The sequence below is a fragment of the Hemiscyllium ocellatum genome, chromosome 10, assembly GCF_020745735.1.
Source record: "Hemiscyllium ocellatum isolate sHemOce1 chromosome 10, sHemOce1.pat.X.cur, whole genome shotgun sequence".
NCBI lineage: Eukaryota > Metazoa > Chordata > Chondrichthyes > Orectolobiformes > Hemiscylliidae > Hemiscyllium > Hemiscyllium ocellatum.
The window spans coordinates 61,825,356-61,851,599 of record NC_083410.1 but is presented as its reverse complement, the minus strand read 5'-3'; positions in this window follow the sequence as shown (position 1 = coordinate 61,851,599).

Genomic DNA, 26,244 nt, shown 5'->3' with positions numbered 1-26,244 from the left:
ATCACTTCATGTTTCCCTGCAAGCCACTCACCACCCTGACTTTGAAATATATCACAGTTTCTTCACTGTCACTTGGTCAAAATCTTGGAGTACCCTCCCTAAGGTCATTAGGTCAACTACAGCACGTGGACTGCAATCGTTCAAGAAGGCAGCTCACCACCATTTTCTCAAGGTCAACCAGTGACAGACAATAAATGCTGGCCAGCCATTGATGCCCATGTCCCATAAGTGAAATTTAAAAAATATTGCAGTACATAATTATATTTGTCTTACATCCATTACTAGCATTGGGTAATAAAAATCTATCGATTTCAAATTTAGTTTAAAATTTATCAATTGCCATTTGTGGGCGGCACGGTGGCACAGTGGATAGCATTGCTGCCTCACAGCGCCTGAGACCCGGGTTCAATTCCCGACTCAGGCGACTGACTGTGTGGAGTTTGCACGTTCTCCCCGTGTCTGCGTGGGTTTCCTCCGGGTGCTCCGGTTTCCTCCCACAGTCCAAAGATGTGCGGGTCAGGTGAATTGGCCATGCTAAATTGCCCGTAGTGTTAGGTAAAGGGGTAAATGTAGGGGTATGGGTGGGTTTCACTTCGGTGGGTCGGTGTGGACTTGTTGGGCCGAAGGGCCTGTTTCCACACTGTAAGTAATCTAATCTAATCTAATCTAATTTGTGGAAGAGAGTTCCTCGTTTCTTCTTTCCTTTATGTTTACAAGTTCTTTTCTAATTTTACTCTAAATGTTACCCTCTGACTCTGATCCTAAAGGTTGAATCTGGCCTGAAATCAACCAAGTATCAAATTTGGCAAGTTTCATGGAAGGCTTCTCTCTATGAGCCCTAATGTACTTTCACATGTTATATTCCCAAACCCACATGCCTATCTATGTACCATGTCCCTATTGCATCCCCTTTGACATTTTCTATCACTAATTACAAGTGGAGGTGCTGTCCACTGCTAAGACCTGAGGGATTATTAGCACCAGTTCAACTTCAAAACCCAACCAAGTATTGGCAGTCTTCTCCTGCCCTGCGCATTTCCAGTCAATTGCTCAGATATGGAGGCCGAGAGATTCTGGTGGATGTTAGATGCATGTGATGGCTGCTATTGGATCATACTCTGGGATTTAGATCCTTGCAGACCAAGATTCAGAGCTGGAGAAGCAAGCAGTGAGATGAAGACTGAACAACCCTAATGGCCACCTTCTTCAAAGACCGCAATTTCCCCCCAGACGTGGTCGACGATGCTCTCTACTGCATCTCCTCCACTTCTCGCTCCTCTGCCCTTGAGCTCCGCCCCTCCAATTGCCAGCAGGACAGAACCGCACTGGTCCTTAGCTACCACCCCACCAACCTCCATATACATTGCATCATCCGTCGTCATTTCCGCCACCTTCAAACGGACCCCACCACCAGGGATATATTTCCCTCCCCTCCCCTATCAGCGTTCCAAAAAGACCACTCCCTCTATGACTCCCTCGTCAGGTCCACACCCCCCACCAACCCAATCTCCAATCTTGGCACCTTTCCCTGCAACCGCAAGAAATGCAAAACTTGCTCCCACACCTCCCCCCTTACTTCCCTCTAAGGTCCCAAGGGATCCTTCCATATCTACCACAAAGTCACCAGCACATCCACACACATCATTTACTGCATCCGCTGCACCCGATGTGGCCTCCTCTATATTGGGGAGACAGGCGGAACGTTTTAGAGAACACCTCTGGAACATCCGGACCAACCAACCCAACCACCCCGTGGTCAACATTTCAACTCTCCCTCCCGCTCCACCAAGAACATGCAGGTCCTTGGACTCCTCCATCACTAGACCATAGCAACATGACGGCTGGAGGAAGAGCGCCTCATCTTCCATCTAGGAACCCTCCAACCACAAGGGATGAACTCAGATTTCTCCAGTTTCCTCATTTCCCCTCCCCCCACTTTGTCTCAGTCCCAACCCTCGAACTCAGCACCACCTTCCTAACCTGCAATCTTCTTCCTGACCTCTCCGCCTTCACCCCCACTCCGGCCTATCACCCTCACCTTAACCTCCTTCCACCTATCGCATTTCCAACGCCCCTCCTCCCTACCTTTTATCCTAGCCTGCTTGGCACACTTTCCTCATTCTTGAAGAAGGGCTCATGCCCGAAACGTCGATTCTCCTGCTCCTTGGATGCTGCCTGACCTGCTGCGCTTTTCCAGCAACACATTTTCAGCTCTGATCTCCAGCATCTTCAGTCCTCACTTTCTCCTAGTGAGATGAAGACACCTAGTTATCACTCTGATCTTCATGTCATGAACTGGTGCTGTCCAGATTCTATGAGACAGATGGGAGAATGGGAGATTGCACATCAATGAGCTGAAATGGCATAAAAATGACAAGGTTAATGCATAAATAGCTACTCACTGCTCACTAGTGAGAATTTAATCTCACCGAATAACATTTGTTGGAAAATGAGACTTTTTGCTCTCAATGTTGATTGCGCACAATCCTGAAAACTTTCTTACCAATGCCCACATTGCTCAGTGGCTGGGAAAATTCAACGTTAAACTTCCCAAACAGAGGAAATACATTCTCTTGACCTCTGATATCTTTGGTCTGTTATCAGGACAGGAGGATATGTCAATAGATAAGGCAGTAAGGGGATCCCAAGACTAACATTTAAGGAACTTTGGCAGTGACAATTGTCCAACAGTTATGAGGTTCTTGCCAGCTTTGTGGATGAGAGTGGGGATGAATGAACTGATGGTGGCACCATGAAACAGGGATTTATTCAAGAGGCGAGAGGAAATCACAACACATTAGTGGTAGAGCAGCACATAGTGATAGAGAACAGTGTAATTAGGTGGAGAGATAGCGTTCTCTTCACCTGTAAGGCACAAATTCCAAAAGGTGTTTTGCCTGTCTGGTACTATTGTTAAAGATACCTCCTCAGAGCTTGGAGGAATTTGAAGTGGGGACAGGAGAAACCCAGTTCTCACATCAATGTTTGTACCAATGACATTGATAGCAATAGAAAAGAGATTTTGCTGAAAATAATTTGAACAGTTCAGAGCTAAACTTTTAAAAAAAAAACACCTTTATGGTAATAATGCCAGGATTACTTCCTGAGCCACAGATATTGGATAAATTAAGTCAAAATTTAACTGCAGAGCTCAAAGATTGCTCTGATAGAAATAAGATTCATGGACATTAGCAACAGTATTGGGGTAAAAGGAATCTGCTTCAATGGGACAGCTTCAGTTGATCTGCATATGGATTAGTGCCCCGGCAAATCAAATAATTAAAAGTATAGAGAGGGCTTCAAGCAAATTGAAGTGGTGTTGGTGGTGTTGTTGACAGAAGGGAAATGTAGGCTTACAAAGCAAAATGATGTGGCAGCATTGGGCAACAGCTTTTTGGATAACAAAGCTCAAGAGTGGGAGACGAAGGAACAAAATGTGCAAACACAGAAAACTGAAGTAAATAGGGTCATCAAATCTCATTAAGCTTCACAACAGATCACAATTCTTCACTTTTGTCCATCTGGCCTATAAATTTCCTCTTCGGAGATATACCATCATGACTAAGTCAACAACTGCTCTCCTTCTAATTGCTCATCCTTTGCTGGATCAATGCTCCCATAAACTCTAAAACTGTTCAGTACTCAGTACTTATTCATTGAGCTGGTGCTGTTACTGGGTTTCCCCTCAGTTTTGATATGATTTGATTTATTGTAGTCATATGTACCTGAGTTTGTTTTATGAGCAGTACTGGCAGATCATAGTGTGCTTAGACAGAGCGAACCACAAATGTTTATGACTGAACAGGAAATCAACATTATTTGAAGTTAGAGTGGTCTATTCAGCAGTCTAATAACAGCAGGGAAGAAGCTGTTCTTGAACTAGTCGGTGTATGCGTTCAAGGTTCTGTATCTTCTGCCTGATGGAAGAGATTAAAGAGAGCATTGTCAGAGTGGGAGGGATCTTTGGTGGTGTTGGCAGCCTTTCCCTGTTAACAAGAAGTGTAAATGGAGTCCATGAACGGGAGGTTGGCTTCCGTGATGGATTGGGCTGAGCACACAACTTTCTATAGTTTCTTATAGCCCTGAGCAGAGTATTTGCCATGCCAGGTCATTATGCACCTGGATAGTATGCACTCAATGGTGCATCTGTAAAAGTTGGTGAGGGTCCTTATGGACATACTGAATTTGATGAGCTGCCTGAGGAAGAAGATGCATTGTTGTGTCTTCTTGACCATTATGTCTATGTGGAAAATCCAGGTCAGAGTGTTGGTTATTGTCACTCCAAGAAACTTGACATTGTCAACCCTCTCCATCTCAGTCCCATTGACTTAGATAGGAGCATGTCCTCCTCCTTTCTTCTTGAAGTCAATGATGAGTTCTTTTGTTTTGCCAACATTGAGAGAGAAGTTATCATTGCACAACAACACCAAGCAATCTATCCCCTTCCTGCATTCTGATACATTGTCATTTGATCTCTATCTTATCATGGTGGTGTCACCAGCAAACTTGCAGATGACAATCATACAGAATTTGTCTACATCATTGTGGGTGTAACGGCTGAGAAGGCATCCTTGAGGGACACCAGTGTTGAAGGTTATCATGGAAGAGGTGTTGTTGTCTATCTTCACTGATTGTATTCTGTGGCTCAGGAATTTGAGGATCTGGTTGCAGAGAGCAGAGCCAAGACTTAAGTCTTGGAGTTTTGCAATTAGCCTGGTAGGGATTATGGTGTTGAAGCTGGCACTGTAGTCAATGAGTAGGACACTGAAGCAGATGTCCTTGTTATCCAGATGTTCCAAGGATGAGTGTAGGGAGAGGGAAATGGTGTCTGCTGTGGACCTGTTTCACTGGTAGGCAAATCGCATGGATCAGGGCAGGATGGGAGAATACAATTGATGTGGGCCATGACTAGCCTCTCGAAGTACTTCATGATTGAGGAGGTCAGAGCCATTGAGCAGTAGTCAGTAAGGCACATTGCAAGTGTTTTCTTTGGTACTGGGGTGATTGTGATCTTCTTGAAGCAGGTTGGGACTTTGGATTATAACAACGAGAGGTTGAAGATGTCAGCGAATGCCTCTGTCAGCTGCTCTGTACAGGATCCAAGTGCATGGCAGGAGACTCTGTCTGGGTCTGTTACTTTCCTCAGGTTTGCTGTCAGGAAGACTGATCTGAGTCTGCAGTAGTGACAGAGGGAACAGATAAGCCTGGAGCTGTCCAGGCAGGTGATACCACACCACTGACATTCTGCTTGAACCAAGCATACAAAGCATTGAGCATATCAGGCAGGGATGTGTCTTTGTCTGCTATCTTGCTGTGCTGCATTTTGTATCCCAAGCTCCCAGCACTCTCAGCAGTATCAAGTAAACACTGCCTGTGAGCTTGTCAATCCCCAATCTTTTAGCTGAACTGAAGTACTAATACATGCAGGTTATTTTCCAACACAGAGCAAATCATTTTATCAGCTCTGTAGGACTTTCCTGGGCACAGATGCAGCTGCTTGCTAAGTCCCAGAACTTCCCTCTGACTTTATATAGCATTAAGCCATTCAGATGCTCTTGATTCCCCATTGAGTCCCCTATACTGAACCTGTAGGTTCAGCTGCCTTCTTAATAGCACAGCTCAATACAAAAGCTCTGAAGATGGAGTCTGCTGCTGTCTCTCTCGCTCTCTTTCTCTCTCTCACACACACCATCATTCATTGCCTGTAACCTTTGAGTTCTTCTTTAGTGACCCCCGAATTATACTTTGTAATTAGTAAGTCCCTTGCAATATTTGGAACTGTTTAGTCTCTAAATGTTAATACTCCTAGATTGTTGCCTTGCTTAGTCAAAAAATGGCTACAAATAAAGGATTTCATCATAAATCACTATCTGAAAAGTACCCAGTTGTATTCATTTTAAATTCAAATTGGCTAATTTGCCATTCTCAAATGTTGCTTATACTGAAATATATTTGCCATTGTTTTAGGCAATTTTATGTTTCTATCTACATTGCTACCAGCTCTGGGTCATCAGCATACTTGGATATGTGGCTTTCTGTCCAACCTTATGTCATTAATAAATACAGTGAATAGTTGAGGCCCCAAGACAGTGGAGCATTCCTATTCACATTTTGCAAATTAGAGAACCTGCCTGCTAATCCTACTCTCTGTCTTCTCAGCCAATCTCCTAACCAAGACAATCAATTGTTTTCACTTTGTGGGCTTCAACATTCACTGTCTCTCTCAAGGGATTCATGGCAAAAGGTGCTCAGAGTAGGCAGACATATGGAGCATCAGATCAACCAGGATCTTATTGAATGATGGAACACGCTCGAGGGGCTGAGTAGCCTACTCCTGTTCTAAATCATAAGCAGATATGATATCTGAAAATTCTCAAGGTGTTCAGTCACAGTGTGACAGGCTCCAGTCATGTTCCAGCATCAGGTGATTGTTAACAGAAATAAAATTCCTTTGTTTCCCTCTTACGATTTTCTTAAATAACAGAATGACACACACAATTTTCCAGTCACAAGAGATCTAAATCAAGAGATCTTTGGAATATTATGGTTAAGGCACCTGCAATGTTTGGATTTAATTTCATTAAAATGATGGCGTGTAACCCATTTGACTCTGGAATTTGTAGCTCTTTACTGCCATGAAATTTGTACTATTATGTTGCTTATGTTAATTTTGGTGAGTTTCTATCCCTTACTAAACATTGGTTCCCTAGGGAATGGAAGCAGACTGACCTCTTCCTCTACTGAAAATACTGATGCAATGTAATTATTCAACACAAAGGCCTTTAGCTTATTATCATTGGTAATAGCACTGTTTTAAAAGTTCCACTTTGATCCTGAACACCCTCTTTTACCAAATTTAATATTAAAGGATTTTGTTCTCTTGCAAGTTTCTTTTCCTCTTCCTCGGCTCTTAATATTGGATTTGTCATGTATTGCTATGCTTTCTACTATTTTTTTTGTGTAATCTTCCTCCCGTGGTTTTCACAGCAACTGTTACGTTTCCACTCTGCATTAAATCTAACTCTGCATGCCCTTACATTCGCAAGCCCTGCCCTTTAATTTGACAAGTTCTTCTTAAGCTTCATTAGTCCTCTGTCTCCTTTGAATCAGTTTGAAACTCTGTCCTCACCTTGAATAGTTCTGGAACCTTTCCTCACTCTATCTTAATAATCTCTTCTTCTTTTATGTCATTGCTTTCATTTTTCACTCCTCTGGCACAGATGTCTCCACATTTCCTATTTTCTTGACTTTGAAGAAGGGTATTTAAATCCAAAGCACGAACTAACTTCTGTTTTTCCACAGAGTCTGACTTGACAATATTGTGACAGTTCTTAATAGATATTGTCTGAAGTTCAGTGTCATAAGTTCATGTAATAAGATCAGCAATGCACGTTTTGCTATCCAATAACTTGTTAATAATTATGTATCATAACAGAAAATCCTTAATCTGTGCAAAGAGAAAGAAAATATGGGAAATACTCAGTGGGTCAGTAAGCACTTATGAAGAGAGAACCAAGACAAACATTTCGGGTAAACAACTTTTCACCAGAAAAAGACATTAGCTCTGTAACTGGTTTGACAAAAGCACAGATGCTAGGAAAGTGGGGCAATGAGTTTGTGGAACACTGTAGGTTTCAGGGGAAAGAATGAATGGGAATATTTGTAGTAATGCAAGAACAGAATAAATTGAATGCCAAAAGAGATGCAAGGCAAATTGAAAATGATAATAGCAAAAATAAAGCCCTAAAAGATGACTCAAAATAAAGAGTATGTGGCAATAGCAGCAACATTGCCAACAGCTGCAGTCCATGATGTTTCTGAACTGAAATTGTTGAACTCAGTGCTGAGTCTGAAAAACTATAAAGTGCCTATTTGAAAGATAACATGCTGTTGCTCAAACTTATGGTCAACTTCATTAGAACAGTGAGGAGGCCAAGACCAGAGAGATCAGAATAAGATTGTCACAGGGAATTGAGATGACAAATGACTGGAAGCTTAGGTTCATGCTTGTGAGCTCAGTGATGACTTTCATTGCATCAATCAGTCATTTGATCATTGTAGAGAAGACCACACCTTGAGCAGGGAATACAGTGTACGAAATTGAAAGAAATGAAGGAAAATACAAATGCACTTGAAAGCAATGTTGAGGCCCTGGACAGTGGAGAGCAAGGAAGTGAAAGCACATCTGGTGTACATCATGCACTTGACACAGAAATGTGCCATTGCTAGTGAATGGGATGTCATGATAATTGAAGTTTGAATCAAGGTTTTGGAAGGATAACTGTCCCTTCACCAATTGAGAAAGGAAGGACATGGAGATGTGCTTGGTAGTGGTGGAAATGGTGGGGGAATAATTTAGTCAATGTAAGAGATGACTCAAATTGAAGATAAAGACAAAGAGTACACTGTCATTCTTCAAGAAGCAAAGGAAAGAACTGAGAGGAGAAAAATAAAAATTGAAGTGCACGTTATTGAGGGTCTGGTCAATCTAAACGGAAATCCTCAGTTGGTGATAAAGCAAAATGCATTGAAAACCGTGGCATTGCAGGTAAGATAATCAAAATGAACACAGTGCATCTGAAGAAACTGGACGATGCAGAAACTGGTATGTGTGAATGATATATCTGCTGCCATGATTGTGACATTTGGCAACTTCTTGCTGCTTGCTCATTTTAGTGAGAGTAGTCTCCATCCAGAGCTAACATTTGTAAATGGCTCTTCGTTGACTGGATTCATCGACATAGAAGCATTGAATGGCAGTGGCACTGAAGTATGCTATTCCACCTATCTTTCCTGAAGAAGGCTCATGCCCGAAACGTCGATTCTCCTGCTTCTTGGATGCTGCCTGACCTGCTGCGCTTTTCCAGCAACACATTTTCAGCTCTGATCTCCAGCATCTGCAGTCCTCACTTTCTCCTATTCCACCTGTCATGCCCATACTGGCTTTCTGCAAGGATAGTGGAAACACCAGCTTGCTGGAAGGAAATGGTTCTGTTGCAGATTATTCAGGTGAACACTCCAAAGGGGAAGCTTACAGAAAAAAAAAATTGATTTATGGCTGCATTCAGTCAATGTCAAACAGCATAAAGGAGACCAGCATCAACTTGATACAGGTTTATTTTTTACAGAGCTTGGAGCTCATTTCAGGAGGAAAATTTTGGCTAACTCTTTTTGCTTACTTGTGGAACCAACTGTGATGCTGTCCTTTATGGTTAACTTTATAGCTTCCATGTCGCACACTTGAGCTTAGATCACTATCATGTGAGATCAGCTGGTTCTTATGCAAGTTCAGACACCCGTGGCTGCAGTGTGTAAAGGAGCTTTTAGGGTGTCACATAAGTCCAGCCATCTAGCCTTCCATAGATTACTTAGATTAATGAGACAGCACGCCAGGTGAGTGGCAGTCACCCTGTGCAGCACGAATCTCTTGTCTGCTCTCACTCATCCTCCCACCATTACCACTCTGCCAGTATTGTTTCTGTTGCTTGCCAGCCAACCCACAGATGAATGCCATTAATACTGAGATGGCACAGTCTGCAGACAGGAGACTTAAAGCTGCTTGAAGCCATTCTGCAAGTCCATCTACAATCTCACCCAGTGAACATCAGCAATCTTTGACCATTCATGCTGCAGCCACTGGGATGCTTCTATATAACAGCACCAGGCTAGGCAGAGGCCTAAGAAAACAGTTACTAAGGGGAAGCAACATGTCACAGTTTCATTTAGAAATTTGATTTTAAGAATTTATTTTCTAATAGCTTTTATTATTTCATCAAGATCAAGTCGATGTGACCATCATCAAAAGGAGGTAAGACTGTCAGTGAATGGGGAATTGGAGTTGTCTTTATTGGTATCACACTTGAATGCATTCCTCATGAACAATCCATTCAAAGAAGGGCTGTTTAGATATTGTTATCTAGTTCCTCTTTAAACAAGTTATAGACAACTCCAATCAGAACGTTATGAATGAATTTGCCCAGGTGTCTCACAATACTGAAGCAGTGAAATCGAAATGAACACCAGACAGTACCAATGCCACTTCATTAGGAACAAAATTACAATAATCTTTAATGCTAAACATAACATTCAATTTGGCCCCTACCTGAGTCTCTTGTAAATTTATGCAGTCACGCTCTCCATGGCTCTGTCTCTTGGTCTGCGAAGCTGCTTTCTTCTGCGCTCTCTCTCTCTCTCTCTCTCTCTTTCTCTGTCTCTAGGTGGTCAGCTGGTCTCTGCTTCTTGTAGACAGACAGGAGGCTGGAAGAACACAGCAAGCCAGGCAGCATCAGGAGGTGGCGAAGTCAATGTTCGGGGTATAACCCTTCTTCAGGACTGGGTGTGGGTATAGGGGGAGCTGCAGATAAAGGGGCAGAGTGGTGAAGTGGGTTAGGTGAAAACAGGCGGAAGGTATGACCTGGTTGGTCAAAGGGAGGAATGAATCCGGTTGGTGGCAGGGAGGAGTGGAAGGGAGGGGGAGGGTCTGGGAACAGAGATTATTTGAAATTGGGGAGCTCAATGTTGATTTTTCTGGGCTGTAGGCTGCCCTGGCTGAAGATGAGGTGTTGTTCCTCCAATTTGCGGTGTGGTTCGTTGTGGCAAAGGAAGACAACAAGGATGGTCATGTCGGAAGCGGAGTGGGAAGGGGAGTTGAAATGGACTATGACTAGAAGGTCCAGTTGACCCCTGTGGGCCTGGCTGTGATGCTCAGCAAACCGTTCCCTTAATTTACGTTCAGTCTCCCCAATGTAGAGAAGACTTCATCGTGTTGTCAAAGAGCTGGAGGGCTGAGAAGGTCACGGCATTGTGGCAGTGAGAAATGGACTCACTGAGTGCACCTCTGAGAGAGGTTCATTTTGTGGTCAAAGAGCTGGAAGGCTGAGGAGGCCATGGCATTGTGGCAGAGAGTTCATTGTGCAGTCAAAGAGCTTTTGGTCTCTGCCTCTTATCATGCTGGTCTCCTCAGAAGGCCTCAGAAGATTCCAAGAGCAAGATCTGCAGGTGAGCCCTGTTTTTATACCTTTTAGGTGATTTTCTGGAACTTTCTATATTTCTGGCCAATCTGGGTGATACACTTAATAGGTTGAAGCAAGAATCAATCATTTGGATGGCATGCTACACTTTGTTTCTTTGTGTAGCAGAACCGGTGCCTTTCTGTCTGGGCTCTTCGTTGTTTAATGGATAAGTTGTTCAGATATATCTGTCCAGAATAACTGTTGCCTTTTATGCAATGCTAATATCATTAGCACCTGGCTGCTGTGATTGCAGTGTGTCTGGTGTGTGCGTTTTGTCATTTCAGAGTTTTACTTAGCCAATATATGCAGCGGCCCTTGCTGTTTGGCTAAGTTAGCAATCTATCTGTGTTTTAGCAGCCAGGAGGCTGCGGCATAACTCCCATTTTGAACAGAAAACAGCTTATGTGAATAAAGTTCAAACCTAATTGCAAAAGTTGGTTATGTTTGTTGTCAGGGGAGCCTATGTATTCACATGATAGCTGTTATATACATTGGTCAAGCCTATCATATGTACAAAAAAAAGGAAACACTTGTCTCAATAATCCATACAGGATTGTAGTACATAGACAACATTCAATAATCGCAACAAATAGAAGTGACAATAATGATAACCTTGGGAGTTCCATCCACCTAAAGTCCCAGTGCACATGTCTAGTTTTATTCATGATGAGTGGGGTATCTGACCCAGCCTGCAATCTTGACCAACATATCCTGAGGTATATCAAGGTGAGCACAATTAGGTCCTCATAGGTCCTCAGATAGATATGAAAGGAGCCGAATTCATGGTTGCCAGTTTGGGGGCACGGTGATATGATCTGTTTGTTCAAGTTGTCCCTGTCAATTATCCCCTCCTTCCCCACAGCATATGGGCGGGAGGGGGTGGGGGGAGGGGGGTGGAGAGAGAGAGGGTGGTGACATAGTAGGCCATCCAAATACTTATTATAATAACTCCAATATTTTTTACTTCAAAGGTCCTCAACCCAATGTCATTTGGAATAATTAGAATTCCTAGCATCAAGCCTAGCACCTCGTCAACACTGTCTTTGCAGTTGTCATTATACCACACCTTGGTGAGTTGTCATGACTGACAGCTGGAGAATGTGAGTGTGGGTTCTCTCCTGGAACAAATGTTTGAGCTGTTCATAGAGTCAGAGTCATACAGCACACATTTCTGATCCAGGATGGGACTTTCTGCTGGTTAGACTACTTGATGTCCTCCCTCAGCTGCTCAATCATCCAGTTTCTGTAGATGCTGCACAGGATGCAGTTTTTCTGTTCACTGTCATCCCTGATTTTGCCCTGGATGATCTGTTTAATTATCTTGCCATGACCCACAAGTATGGTCACTAAGCAGTAGCTAGCCTGATTCTCCGTAGTTATCCGTGGTCTCTTGTTGATTGTATTTAGTTCTTCTAGGGCTCATTTGACTAGTTCTGTCAATATCCTGAGTTTATTTTCCAAATTAGCCAACTAAAGGGTTTTGACCATTGACAGTCCTGCACTGTATGCTGTGGCTAGATCATTAAATAGTTCCCTTTTCTTTCATCTATTAACTGCGTGAGGGTCCCATCAACACATGCCACAGGTAGGTTTCCTGGGTACATTGTTTTCACTTGCGCCGATGCTATGTTTTTGGATACAATACTTAATACACAATAAGCCCTCTGTAACAGTTGCATTGCTGTCTTGGAGTAGCCAGTCCAGTGCAGTTTCTAATAAAATGACAAGTAATTTCTGTAAATATCTTGGTCTAATATCTGACACCTTGTTCCACATAACATTTTAAAATTATCAAATCATTCCAATTGTCATCCATTCCTACCTCCCCCCACCTTTTCTTATAAAATGAAAACAAAAACAGCAAGAGAATAAATGTGTCCCGGGTGTGGACGGCAGCTTGCGCACTCGTAGCTGGAGACCTTTAAAGCTACACCCATGACGGGGTTCCCCTGTCATCCTCATCATATAATCCACAGCCTGTTTTCCTTTCAGCTGTTGCTTCCAGGATGGTACCCTGGATGTTGACCCTTTTTCTCCAAACTTCCCAGTGCCCAGGTTGGAACTTTAGATGCCCAACAGTCCCAAATTGAATGGCTGGTTCAGCCACGGCTATAGCATAGATTGGGGTTTGGAGATCGCTTGTGGGAATTCTCCTCTTCTGGGGACAGTGGACTTTACGAAGGGGAGTCTGTCTGGGATTCCTTAGCATATTCCTGCCCTTCCTTTCATTCTTCCAAGTTGTCGGGGGTGGGGGTTGCTATAAGAAGTTGGAACTATGTTTACATGCATGGGCTTTGGTTTCGGCTGTCAGCCAGGTGTGAAGGTTGAAGATATAGTCACCTGGGAAAAAGATGCCAGTGTTCCCCACATGTGGGTCAGAGGCAGATTGGGTGTTGATAGAGTCAGAGAGTCGTAGAGATGCACAACATGGAAACAGACCCTTCAGTCCAACTCGTTGATGTCGACCAGAATCTAGTCCCACTTGGTCCATATCTAAACCCTTACTATTTGTCTACCCATCCAGATGTTGTAATTGTACCAGCTTCCACCACTTCCTCTGGCAGCTCATTCCATACATGCACTACCCTTTGCATGAAAACGTTGCTTCTTAGATTCCTTTAAATCTTTCCCCTTTCACCCTAAACCTATGCTCTCAAGTTCTCCCCCGAAATGTCAAATTTCCTGTTCCTTGGATGCTGCCTGACCTGCTGCGTTTTTCCAGCAACACATTTTCAGCTCACCCAACCCCAGGGAAAAGATGTTGTCTATTTACCCTATCCAAGCCCCACATGATTTTATAAATCTCTATAAGGTCACCCTTCAGCCTCCAATACTCCAGAGAAAACAGCCCCAGCATGTTCAGCCTCTCCCCATCACTCAAATCCTCCAATTCTGGCAACATCTTTGTATATCTTTTCTGAACACTTTCAAGTTTCACAACATCTTTCCGATAGAAAGGAGACTGGAACTGCACACAATATTCCAAAAGTGGCCTCAGTAATGTCCTGTACAGCCCAACATGACCTCCCAACTCCTGTACTCAATGTTCTGACCAATAAAGGAAAGCATACCAAATGCTTTCTTCACTATCCTATCTAACAGAGATTTCACTCTCAAAGAACTGCGAACCTGCACTCCAAGGTCTCTTTGTTCAGCAACACTCCCTAGGACCTTACCATTAAGTGTATAAGTCCTGCCCTGATTTGCCTGTCTAAAAGGCAGCACCTCACATTTATGTAAATTAAACTCCATCGGCCACTCTTTGGCCCACTGACCCATCTGTCCAAGATCATGTTGTGCTCTGAAGTAACCTCCTTCGCTGTCCAAAAATGGCTAGTTCTTTCTATAATACGTGTGATCTAACCTTGCTAACCAGTCTACCATGAGGAACCTTGTTGAACGCCTTACTGAAGTCCATGTCAGTCACATCCACCACTCTACCCTTATCAATCCTCTTTGTTACTTCTTCAGTAAACTCAATCAAGTTTGTGAGACATGATTTTCCATGCACAAAGCCATGTTGACTATCCCTAATCGGTCCTTGCCTTTCCAAATCCATGTCAATATATCTGTGTGGGGCCTCTCATTATCTTCCTGGGGAGGTAGGAACCCAAAGGCACACATTATCCCAATTTTGATCTTCTTCACTACCCTATTCCTTTCTTTTTGACCTTCATTCTCTTCCTCATGCTCTTTCCACTCTTCTTACTTCAGTTCCTCAGCCACTACCAATAAAGCCTGAAGAAAAAGCTATTCAGTCATGATGCCAATTTTGTGAAATACAAAGCACTGTGGACCTTGGCACTCAGGCTGCTGGGTATCCCAGGTACCCTTCAGAGCAGTCTACACAGTACAGGAATTTTCTCAAGAAGTTATTGATTTTTTCCATCAGCTTCTGTCTAGTAGCATGACGTTTGTCATATCCATGTGCACATGTGCATAGTTTGCATACTAGAGTCATCAGTCTTGTCATCAACTGATAGCCCTTGCTGCCCAGTGAACACACTTCTCATTGTCACTTGAAGCTTCCAGCGGGTTACTGCTGTGGCTAATTTATTCTCAGTCCTACCAAATTGTACCTACCAAGGGACATTTGAGGGATATCTTCACAAAGTCTGGACCATGTAGATGTAGACCTGTATTATCTGCTGCCCACATACATGTAGCTACTGTCCTGCAATCTCCTTGAAGATGAGGTTATGAAATGCCAAAGAGAGTCACTCCATAATCAATCTTCGTGTCCAATGCCATCTCCACTTTAAAACCATTAAAAAGGTTTCCAGTACGTGTCTACAGATGCCCTTTGTTTCTTAGTTCACTATCAGTATCCATAAAAAGGCATTTTAAAGTGTTAAGATGCCTTTTGAGTTTTTGCAATGATTTTCAGACCTTCCATTCATTGTAAAACTAGCTGTTTGTGGCAGATATTCATTTGAGTGTGTCTGAAATTCAGGTCAGTTTTTATAATTACATTGCAATCATTCTTTTTGTCACTGGCCAATTGCACAGCTGTAAATTTCATGAAAAATTGAAATTCCATGCTTGTGCTTAAATTGGGGTTTGACTTTGCATGAATTCCTAAGCATGATGTTGGTCTGAATATGTCCAGGAGTATTCTGGGCACCTGTGAAATCGCATTACTATATTGGTAATATAGATCTTTGATATATTTCTGTTCATCAGTTCCATCTGTTATGTTCTGAGGAAACTCGATTATTCGGCGGACACAGGTGGGCAGTATGCCATTCGGTTATTCAAATTCCAGATAACGTAGTTTAGCCGATCATCAAGGCCTTGTAATCTTGACAGATAATCCGATATTTGGATAATTGAATGCCAGATAATTGAGGTTCCTCTGTATTTATAAAACATTTTTTTGAATAATGCCCAAAAACTTTATATTTATCAGTAAGTTTTAATTTCCCATTTATCTATCCAATTGTAGAGCTATTTAGATTCAATTACCTACATTGCGGAAACAGGTCATTTGGCCGAACAAGTGCAAACCAACCCTCCAAAGAGTAACCCACCCAGACCATACCCCTACCCTACATTTACACCTGACTAATGTACCTAACACTATGGGCAATTTAGCCCAGCCAATTCACCGAACCTGCACATCTTTGGACTGTGGGAGGAAACCGGGGCACCCCCAAGCAGAAATGAGGAGAATGTGCAAACTCCACACAGACAGTCATCTGACCTGATAATCAAACTCGGGTCCTTGGTGCTGCGAGGCAACAGTGCTAACCAGTGAACCACCATGCCACCCCCAATGATACGAACTAATCAAGTTATATAATGACTTTATTCTGGGAATAGTGAAAAGTGATGCAGTTAAATGGGAATAGAAGTATCTCACAGCTCTATGCCACAATTAGCCAGAAATTCCCCTTAATTTGAATCAGATATGGGTATAACAGGAGATATGCAGTCATATCTGGAAATAACTCAGTCACATTATTGTATATCGAAAGCTTTTCTTGATGGTTCAGTCAGAAAACGATGGAGTAAGCCTTCATTTTTACTTGTGGGAATTCATCTGGAGAAATGAATCACCTGCCTTTCATTGAATTTGTCCAATTTTGAATTCACTGTTCCAATTAAATAAATATCGGGTGAGTTCCATGATGGGTAAGGGAATCACACCACTAGATCATCACCAAGGCAATGCGGTGGAAACATATGTCTAAACTAGCTACTATTATGCTGATCAGAGATCAGGAGGTTTCAAGTCCTGTCTCTGGTCTGACTTGAGCTAGTTGTCCTGATCCAAGGTGGCAGCAATAACAGAATTGGCTAGTGAAAACTAGAAATGGCAGCTAAGGAAAACATAAGGTGAGAAATAGCGTTTTCACACAGTGAGTAATTAGGGTCTGGATTCCTTTACCTGAAAGTGTAGTGGAGGCAGTTTCAATTGAGATATTCAAGTGGGCATTAGATAAATGTTTGCTTGGAAACAATATGAAGAGTTCTGGGGAAAAAGTAGGAGACTAGTGTTACGCCAAAATGCTCACAGAACTTGAGTAGACAATTTGGGTTGAGTGGTCTCTTCCAAACTATAACAAATTCCATGGTTCTACATTTATTCTGCAGTAAAACTTGGTGGAATGTGAGTCCTGGACAGGATTAGACTTAGCTGTAATATTTTGCATTAAATAATAACCTGCCCACACTTAATGTGCACTTTCATAAGAGATGTTGCGGAGTTCATTGTACTACATATCACCAGGCCATGTGGTCTACAGGAAGACAAATAATAAAACTATGCTGGAAATCTATTACCCAGTGCCCCATTGAACATGGACCATGCTAGCATTTGTAGTGTTAATGGAATATTAGCCTAGTGGCAGAGCACCAATGAACGCCATTGCTCCTACAACAACTTGTCTGTATATAAAGCCTGGACTTTCCAATAGCCATTGTTCCAGCACAGATCTGAAGTTGCACTGTGAATTCCCCATCATATCACATGCCAAAGGAATTGCCTGTGAAACTGGTTGTTCCTCTGCGTAATTCCTCCACACATGGTATCCTCTCTCCATTTAAAGACATTGGAGGGTTCACAAGAAATTACATCAAACTCTAAAATAACAATTAAATTAACCCTATATTTTCTTCACATCACCCCAATTACATCCCAGACCATCTACACCCCTCCCCAAGACTCTTAAGGTGGCACTCCTTCTGGACTTGATATACCCTTTCCCTCACCAGTCCTGACCTAACAACACCTCCCAGCCAATACTGATCCAACAAATTCCTTCATCCCATTGAACTCTCTCCCCTACTTGCCCTCTGCCCGACCTGTCCAGATGCCCCTGTCTCCTGCCACAACACAGCCAGAACGGGCCAGACCTGACATTTCACTCACCATCACAGAATCCTTCCTGAAGCACCTTATCTTACCCCCTTACTCATTTGGCACCCATTCCTCACAGCACCCTAACAACTGACATAGCTAACATACTCAACATTTGGTTCTCAGTACCTCAGAAGATGGCAACTGTCTGCTGTGAAGTAGGGATGTTCTGTGCTATGAACGAATGATTAAAATGGAAGCATGGCTCCACATTTCTGAGGGAGGCACTGATCAGAGATGGTCTATTCACATCTTTCATAAACTATTGGAAACCCCAAATAACATAGGAAAACATATAGGATAAGTTAACGTTGAGCCAATTACGACAAATAAGCATGTCTAACCAGAACTGATTGGAAGCAATACGTTTTAAAGAGCATCTTGATGGAGGTAAAAAATGCAGAAGTTGTAGAAGTTTAGCACAGGAATTCCAGACCATAAGGCCTAGATAGCTAGAGACATGCTATCAATGGTAAAGCAATCAAAATCAGGAATGCCAGAGGTCAGAATTGAAGGTACATAAATATCTCAGATGTATGTTAGGGTTATAGGAAGGGGAGTGGACATGGAGATATTTGAACAAAAAAAGAAGCAGATTTTAAAATCAAGAAATTCCTTAACTGGGATTCATTGTAAGACAAGCACAGCATCGATGAGTGAATGTGACTTGGTATCAATTGGGACACATGTAGAATTTTAATTATCTCACAGGTCACAAGGGTAGAATGGAAGAGGCATTGGAATTGTCAAGCCTGAAAGTAACAAAGCATGGATGAGGGTTTCAACATCAGATGAACCCAGGCAATGATGATACTGGAATGTTATTTAAAAAATCTAAAATGTTGGAAATACTCATCTGGTCAGGCAGCATCTGTGTTGAGTGAAACAGAATTAGTATGATTGCTGTTCCAGGGCTCTAATCCTGATGCCTAGCTGAATTCCATGTCAGGAAATTGGAATTGTCAGTTCTGGGACCCTGCAAATTATTTTCAAGGAGGCAGACAATTGTATGGTCACTTCTAGGAACCCCATCTCATTAAGGATGGCAGATGGACTCTAGAGGTCAGATGACCATTCTTCCACCCCCAACCCACCACCTCCCTCCTAGTACTTCAGTGATGGAAGCTGCTAATTTGTATCTAAGAGAAAGAAAGGGCATCTTAAGGTGCAGATACATGCTGAAGGCTTCCTTAAAAAGACAGTGTTAAAAAAGCGGCAGCAGTTGCCAAACCATTATTCTCGAGGGTGTCCCCAGTCTAATTTCTGTCACTTTCAATGTATTTACAGTCAAATTATAATATAAATGTACCAAAATGGTCAAGAATTTTCTGTTGAAAAATATTGCCTGTCATCTGTAAATAATCAGTATTATTACACAAATGAGTTATTCATACAATAGATATTTGAACTAATATTTCATGAGAGTGGACATGTTATTTATTGCCTTTACTCAAGGTTCATTGTTTACTCACTACCTAGTTCATTTGTCTCCCAGTGAAATAATTTTAAATTCAAAAGAGTATATGTGCTTAAAAAACTGCAAATATAAATGTAAAACTTCACTTTTGCTTTATTGCAGAAAAGATCTTCATATTCCACTTGCTGCTGCATGAGTCGTATAGCCTTATTCAGGCCTCCACTCCCAACACTCAATGAAACAAACTTTGACAGGACAATCTTCAGCTGGTCATTGTGGACTCTGATATCTTAAAGCAAGATTTTATTCACCAGTTGATTTGTAAAACTGAGGTTGAGGACATTCATTGCTTGACAGATGTTTTCACCAGTCTGAGTGACTTAAACACATTTAGTTATTTATCCTACAAAAATCCACACTAAATATATGTGATTAAAAGATTTTTTTGTTATGGATATTGTTAATGCATAATTACTTGAAGTGTTGGTTTTCTAAGAGCATATGTACACGTATCGGAAAATACAGATTTCCTGGAGCAAGTAAAGGTCACAAAGTAATTACAACTCAACACCAGTAACATCTAAAATCAACTCTTTAATATCAAATGGAACAGCAATGATAGCAGCAACATCTGGGGAGCTATCATATGATATAATGATCTAATCAAATTTTTTTTTAAAACTCTAGCAGGTATTGAGGAAGACTTAAGATGTTGAGACTAGACATACTAGGAGGCCAATCTGGTTCAATTCACACACAATTTGCATCCAATAACAAAAGTAAAATACTGATGTTATTGGGAAATTTAAATAAAAATACAAAATCCTGGAAAAAAGATAACTCAGCAGGTTAGACAAAAAACCTGGAAAGAGGGAAATAGGACCAACATTTCAGACCAAAGATCTTTTGTCATGTATTGTCAGAAATTTCCTGAAACAGTTGTATATAGTAGGGAAGTAATATTACACATTTCCTAATTTGTTGCAGTGTGAAAATAGCTATTATTTGTGCGGGTGATCTCCCAGCAGCATGAAATTCACTGTTCCAGATCTGCATTTCTCTCCATGAAGTGCAGTTTGGCTGAAGTTATATTCTTGTAATTTCCCTGTCTGTGGTATTTATTGGGCAGGTAGGGTGTAGAGCTGGGAGTATTGGGCATGTCTTGCTGTACTGATCTTCAGGAGAGATATCCAGGTTGCTTGGTATTTTTCTTGTTTTTTGGTTCAAGCTGTTGTTTAGGGCTTTCCAACTAGAATCGGTCCCATGTTGCAGAAAGGTGCATCTGATTTTCATATGTGTAATTAACACTGAAGGTGGGATCATTTATAATGGGCCACAGGGTTTCTTGGCGATGTAAGTAAGATGAAGTGACATTGCGCTGCTGTCTATATTAATTTATCATTGAGTATTAACATTCTTATGCAATCTAATACATTTCATGTTTGTTCTTCAGAATATCAATATTTCATAGTTTGGATTTTATAACACCGTTATTTAAGCATACATAACTTAGTACATGCATGGAATAACTAGGACAAATAATTTGCTTTTTACATTGAATTGGGTTATATTCAACAAGCTAAAATGCTTTTTTTAAATGTACATTACCTGTAAGCTTTTTTATTATTCATACAAAATAAGCCTACTTCAAAAAGTAATTTTACAAATATGAGAAAAATAGATATTGTCCTAAAACAAACCTTTCAAAGCGAAGGAGGAAACAAAGGCAGGTTAGAATCTAGTGTGTGATCAGGACTGCTGAACGAACATTCTGACAAACTATAACAGTACCTAAAAAGCAATCTTTATAATTTACTCCGTAAGTTGTTCCCTTCAATGATCTATAACTAAAATTGACTTTGCCAAGCCCATTCATTGCTGCCCATTTAATTCTAGAGAGAGGAAGTAGCTTGACTCCAAACTTCTCTGCATTTAAGGCTTTATTCTGGTTATCCCACCGTGTTGATATTTTTCCATTAGCTGCTTTTGATTTATTTTAAATTTTGAAAACCTTTGAGGCTAATTCCCAGAGCGAACTTTATAGTATCTTTATTTCTATACATACAATAGATGAAAAAGGATTAATTGTGCATTTGCTGCAGTGATAACATCTGTCCTATCATCTCAAAGGATATTAAGCTTAATAAATATATTTATGAGAGCTGCTTTGTATAGTTCTAATGCAATCAGCCATGCTGTGTATGATAGCCTGGGACGATGAAAATTCATTGACTTTTCTAGCAAATTAGTCTACCACCTAATCACTGAACCCTGCTAAGGTTTTGAATTATTACTAGAACCAGCAGCTCAGTTAAAACACTTGAATGAATTATATCAATTCATAAACTTGTTCATGTCCAGATTTCATTAGCCAAACATTAACAGCATTTTATGTTTATTACTGTTCTGACATAATCTAATCCTTTGCAATCATAGCGTTCAGCTGGGCATCATCATTTAATCATAAAGAGTTACATTATATGTGATAATAGATAATAACAACCCTGGGTCAATGACTGCATATTAAAAGATCACAATCACATCCAATAAGGGTATGTATCTCATACATTCAGTTATAGAGATTCTCCTTTCTAATCACTTGAAAATTTTCCCACTGACACAATTATACTGCAAGGTGACACAATGAAGAAAAATATGTATTTCAAGTGGGGAAATCCCCTGACATTAAAGTAAACAGAAAGATTAATTAAGAGGAAAAACAAGTGGCAGTAACAATGCAAATAACTGTTCAAGGGTGGCCTGACCCTTTTGAGCCAGCAAGGGATATGTGGAGATCACAAGTTCACGTTTGATATAAAGATATTATTGAAGTATATGTGCTATATATCTGGCATATGATTAAAACAATATCCTACCTACATGCAATCAAACACATATTTTATGTGGATACCCTATGGTTGAGCGTAAAGAATAATAAAATAAATAAACAACAGTTTAACATTTTTTTCAGATGAACATGGTTAAATATGCTTAATTTTGTTAAATATTTTATTTTCAGTGAGTATGAATAAGGATGTCTCTCTGATTGTATGCATTCCTAATCAACAGGATATTTTCAGTCTAAAATCTTTTATGATTCTGACTGATTAATTAGCAGATCAAAATTATTCAATTCAGTGTTTGATCAGATCTCAGATCTGCTGGTGATTCTGGCATTCCAAAATTCTCACAAACAGAAATGGCATCAAATAAATGTTGATGGAATCAACAATGGTGAGCAATCAACGAAACATATTTAAAAGAAGGCACACCTCACGACCATTGATTTTATTTAAGACATATCTGATCATAAAATCTTGTTCTTCAATCTAAAATACCTAAACTATATCTCACCTATATCCATGATATGACTTCCATTTTTTTTGGTTCAGATTTTACCATATTGACAGCTGAAAGTACACACTCTCACACTCTGCATCACACCTGTACCTACTGCGGTAGTCTTTCAGGTAAGGAAATATTTCATAAATCTTTTCCAGCACAATTACAGTAAGTGCAACAAATTTACAATGCCAACTAGTTGACTGGAGCCTTCATGTGAAAATATTGCCAGCATCCACAAGTTCTTGATTCATCCCACTTCATCTTGTTTAACTCACTAAAGCTGATATGTTCCAATCATATGAGAATACTGGCTGTAATTACTGCAAGTGGCCTCCAGCAATTTTTAACCTGATGACTCAGCAATTTTTCTTACTTCCAGTTTTTGACACTCACCTTTCCACATTCTTAAAAGCAATATGGTTCTTTTTTATTTGAGTACAGTTCCATGATTATTGGGAAATGTTCAGTCCATTGCAGCAGTGGCATTATCCTTGTGTCAATTTTAGGAAGTTTTTCGATCAATATAGATTTTTGCAGCGAGGTGTTGGATTCACACACATGCTGCTAGCAGGGTTCAGTAGAGAGCAACCAGGAATGGCTATCTCAGACTTTTTTTCCTGTCTACCAAGGGCAATGAGGTAAATTCCTACACCTAAAGCATCCGAGTTGAAGACAGCCAACAGAATTGATAGCTATCTGGAACTTTGCTGGTCTGTAGATCAACCATTTAATGAATTAACTAGCTGAGTTACTGACAGTACTGGCAAAGTAGAGTCCTGTTAGAATTCTGAAGAATTCCCTTCATGCTCAAATGCCAATAGCAAGACTGGGCAATAGTGGTCTTAGAGTGAAAAAGAGTGAAGTCTTGAGTATTGCTGAAAAAAAGACAATTTGTTGTAGTCTATGTTAGGAGAAAGTGAGGACAGCATATGCTGGAGATCATGATTTGGAGATGCCAGTGTTGTACTTGGGTGTACCAAGTTAAAAATCACAGAACACCTGGGTATAGCCCAACAGGTTTATTTGTAAGCACACTAGCTTTTGGAGCATTGCTTCTTCATCAGGTTGTTGTGGAATATAAGATCATAAGACCCAGAATTTATAGCAGAAGTTTACAGTGTGATGTTACTGAAATTATATATTGAAAAAGACCTGGATTGTTTGTTAAGTCTTGCATCTTTTAGAATGACATGTTGGTTTCAGTTCTTTCACATGTAAATTGCAAAACTTTTTTAGAAGTTACATTCTCAAGTGAACTTTAACAATTAGTGTCATGTCAGCCCAGATAATGCACTTAATTTGTGAGTTGCCCTCTGTGCCACAATGGTCAGACTGATTCTAATCTAAAAATCAGATTTACAGAATCTTACATGGATACATGCAGTTTTTGAGCAAAGTAAAATGTAATTCTGCAAGTACAAATTCACTCCACAAACTTATATGTGTATGCGTGCATATGTGCGAATGTCTGTAAGAGTGTGTGTATGTGTGAGTGTCAGTGTAAAGAGGTATAAGTCTGTGAGAGGGTGCGTCTGTGAGTGTAGGAGTGTATGTGTGAGCGTATGAGAGAGGGTCTCCGTGAGTGTATAGGTCTGTAAGAGAGTCTGTGTTTGTGTGTGTGTGTAGTCTTCCTGAGGATTGACCATCTTCTTTCCCACCTATCTGCTCCACCCTCTTCTCTGACCTATCACTTTTACCCCTACCTTTATCGACCCATCACATTCCCAGCTACCATCCCCCCTGTCATACCCTCTCCCATTTATCTCTCAGCCCACCCCCCCGACTCACAAGCCTCGTTCCTGATGAAGGGTTTATAGCCGAAACATTGATTCTCCTGCTCTTTAGATGCTGCCTGACCTGCTATGCTGTTCCAGTACCACATTATCGACTGTAGTCTATTTTTGTCTTGCATTATCAGGACAACTTACAAGAAATACCAATGCAAAGGAAAACAACATTTACACTCAATGAGAATGAAGATTGATAGGCAAGTGGACTTTGATTGGCAGAGATCTTTCCATGAATAATGCACATGTTAATGATAAGTGGCAGTTAACTGCGAAGTTTGCTTAAATTTTATTCCAGTCAGGTCAATGCTGTGTGGTTAAAACATTGCCCTGAGAAATGAATTAGAGTTTAGCTTTTAACCTAGTTTGTTGAAGTGAAACAAGCACAGTGTATGTATATATTCTTTCTGTCTGCAAAATAAAGGTAAAGAACACATCAAGTGTGTCCATGACAGATGTTTGAGTGCCATATCTAATCTACTGTGTGCACCTGAAGACATTATTTCTGACAATAGGCTGCAATATATGGGCAGACCTTTTAGGGATATTTAAGCCAAATGAGGCTTGAAACATGTGATATCCTCACACATAACCCAAGATCGAATGCTCTTGCTGAGTGTTGCAATGTTACATCTCAGAGCTGCACAGCTGGATATAGGATTACATTCACCAGTAGAGATCATGTTTGAAAGACAACTGAGACAATTTTACCAAGTCACCATCTATCCAACTTCTCAGACATAGTGTGCACTTCTCAATGCAATAAGTAAAGATGAAGATGGCAGATAGGTGCAGAACTACCTCAATTACACATTGCCTAAAAGGTCAGAGTCACACATCCAACAATGGAAAACGTTTTGGGCAGCCATGTTCTCAAATTATGCAATGAGTCCAGATCTTATAAAGTCACAACAGCTAACTGGGCAAGTCTGAAGAGAAACAAAGCTAACTAAGGGAAGCGTACAATGTGTTAGTTGTGCAAGCAAACATACAAGAACACATCCAGATAACAATAACTTGATGGGGTACACCAGAATAATAGTCAACACACTGTCAATATGCTGCAAAACAAAACCAGCTGAGGGTGAAATCCACTTTTTCAGAATGTTACACCATAAGACAATCTAGAATGCTGTTAAATCACCAAATGGACATATTGAGTCTCAGACTTCTGTGCTCATAAATGTTATGATCCCTAATAGCTATTTTTGCTTTTACATAATGTTTATGCATCATGAGTTTTGGGCTGTTGTCCTTTTTATAACTCAATATACAACTGAGCAAGTACAATTAGATTAGATTCCCTACAGAGTAGAAACAGGCCCTTTGGCCCAATAAGTCCACACCGACCCTCCAAAGAGTAACCCACCCAGACCCACTTCCCTCTGATTAATGTACCTAACGTTATGGGCAATTTAGCATGACTAATTCACCTGACCTGCACATCTTTTGTGATGTGGGAGGAAACTGGAGCACCCGGAGGACATAGGAAGAATGTGCAAACTCCACACAGACAGGCGCCCAAGGCTGGAATCAAACCCAGGTCCCTGGTGCTGTGAGGTAACAGTGCTAACCACTGAGCCACTATGCCACCCCACTGGCGTTTACCACATGATTAGAGGCTTTCTGCACTTGAGCACTCTAGGCACAGATTGTAGGTAAAAACAATGACTGCAGATGCTGGAAACTAGAATCTAGATTAGAGTGGTGCTGGAAAAGCACAGCAATTCAGGCAGCATCCAAGGAGCAGTAAAATGGATATTTCGGGCAGGAATATTCTTGATGAAGGCCTTTTGCCCAAAACGTCGATTTTACTGCTCC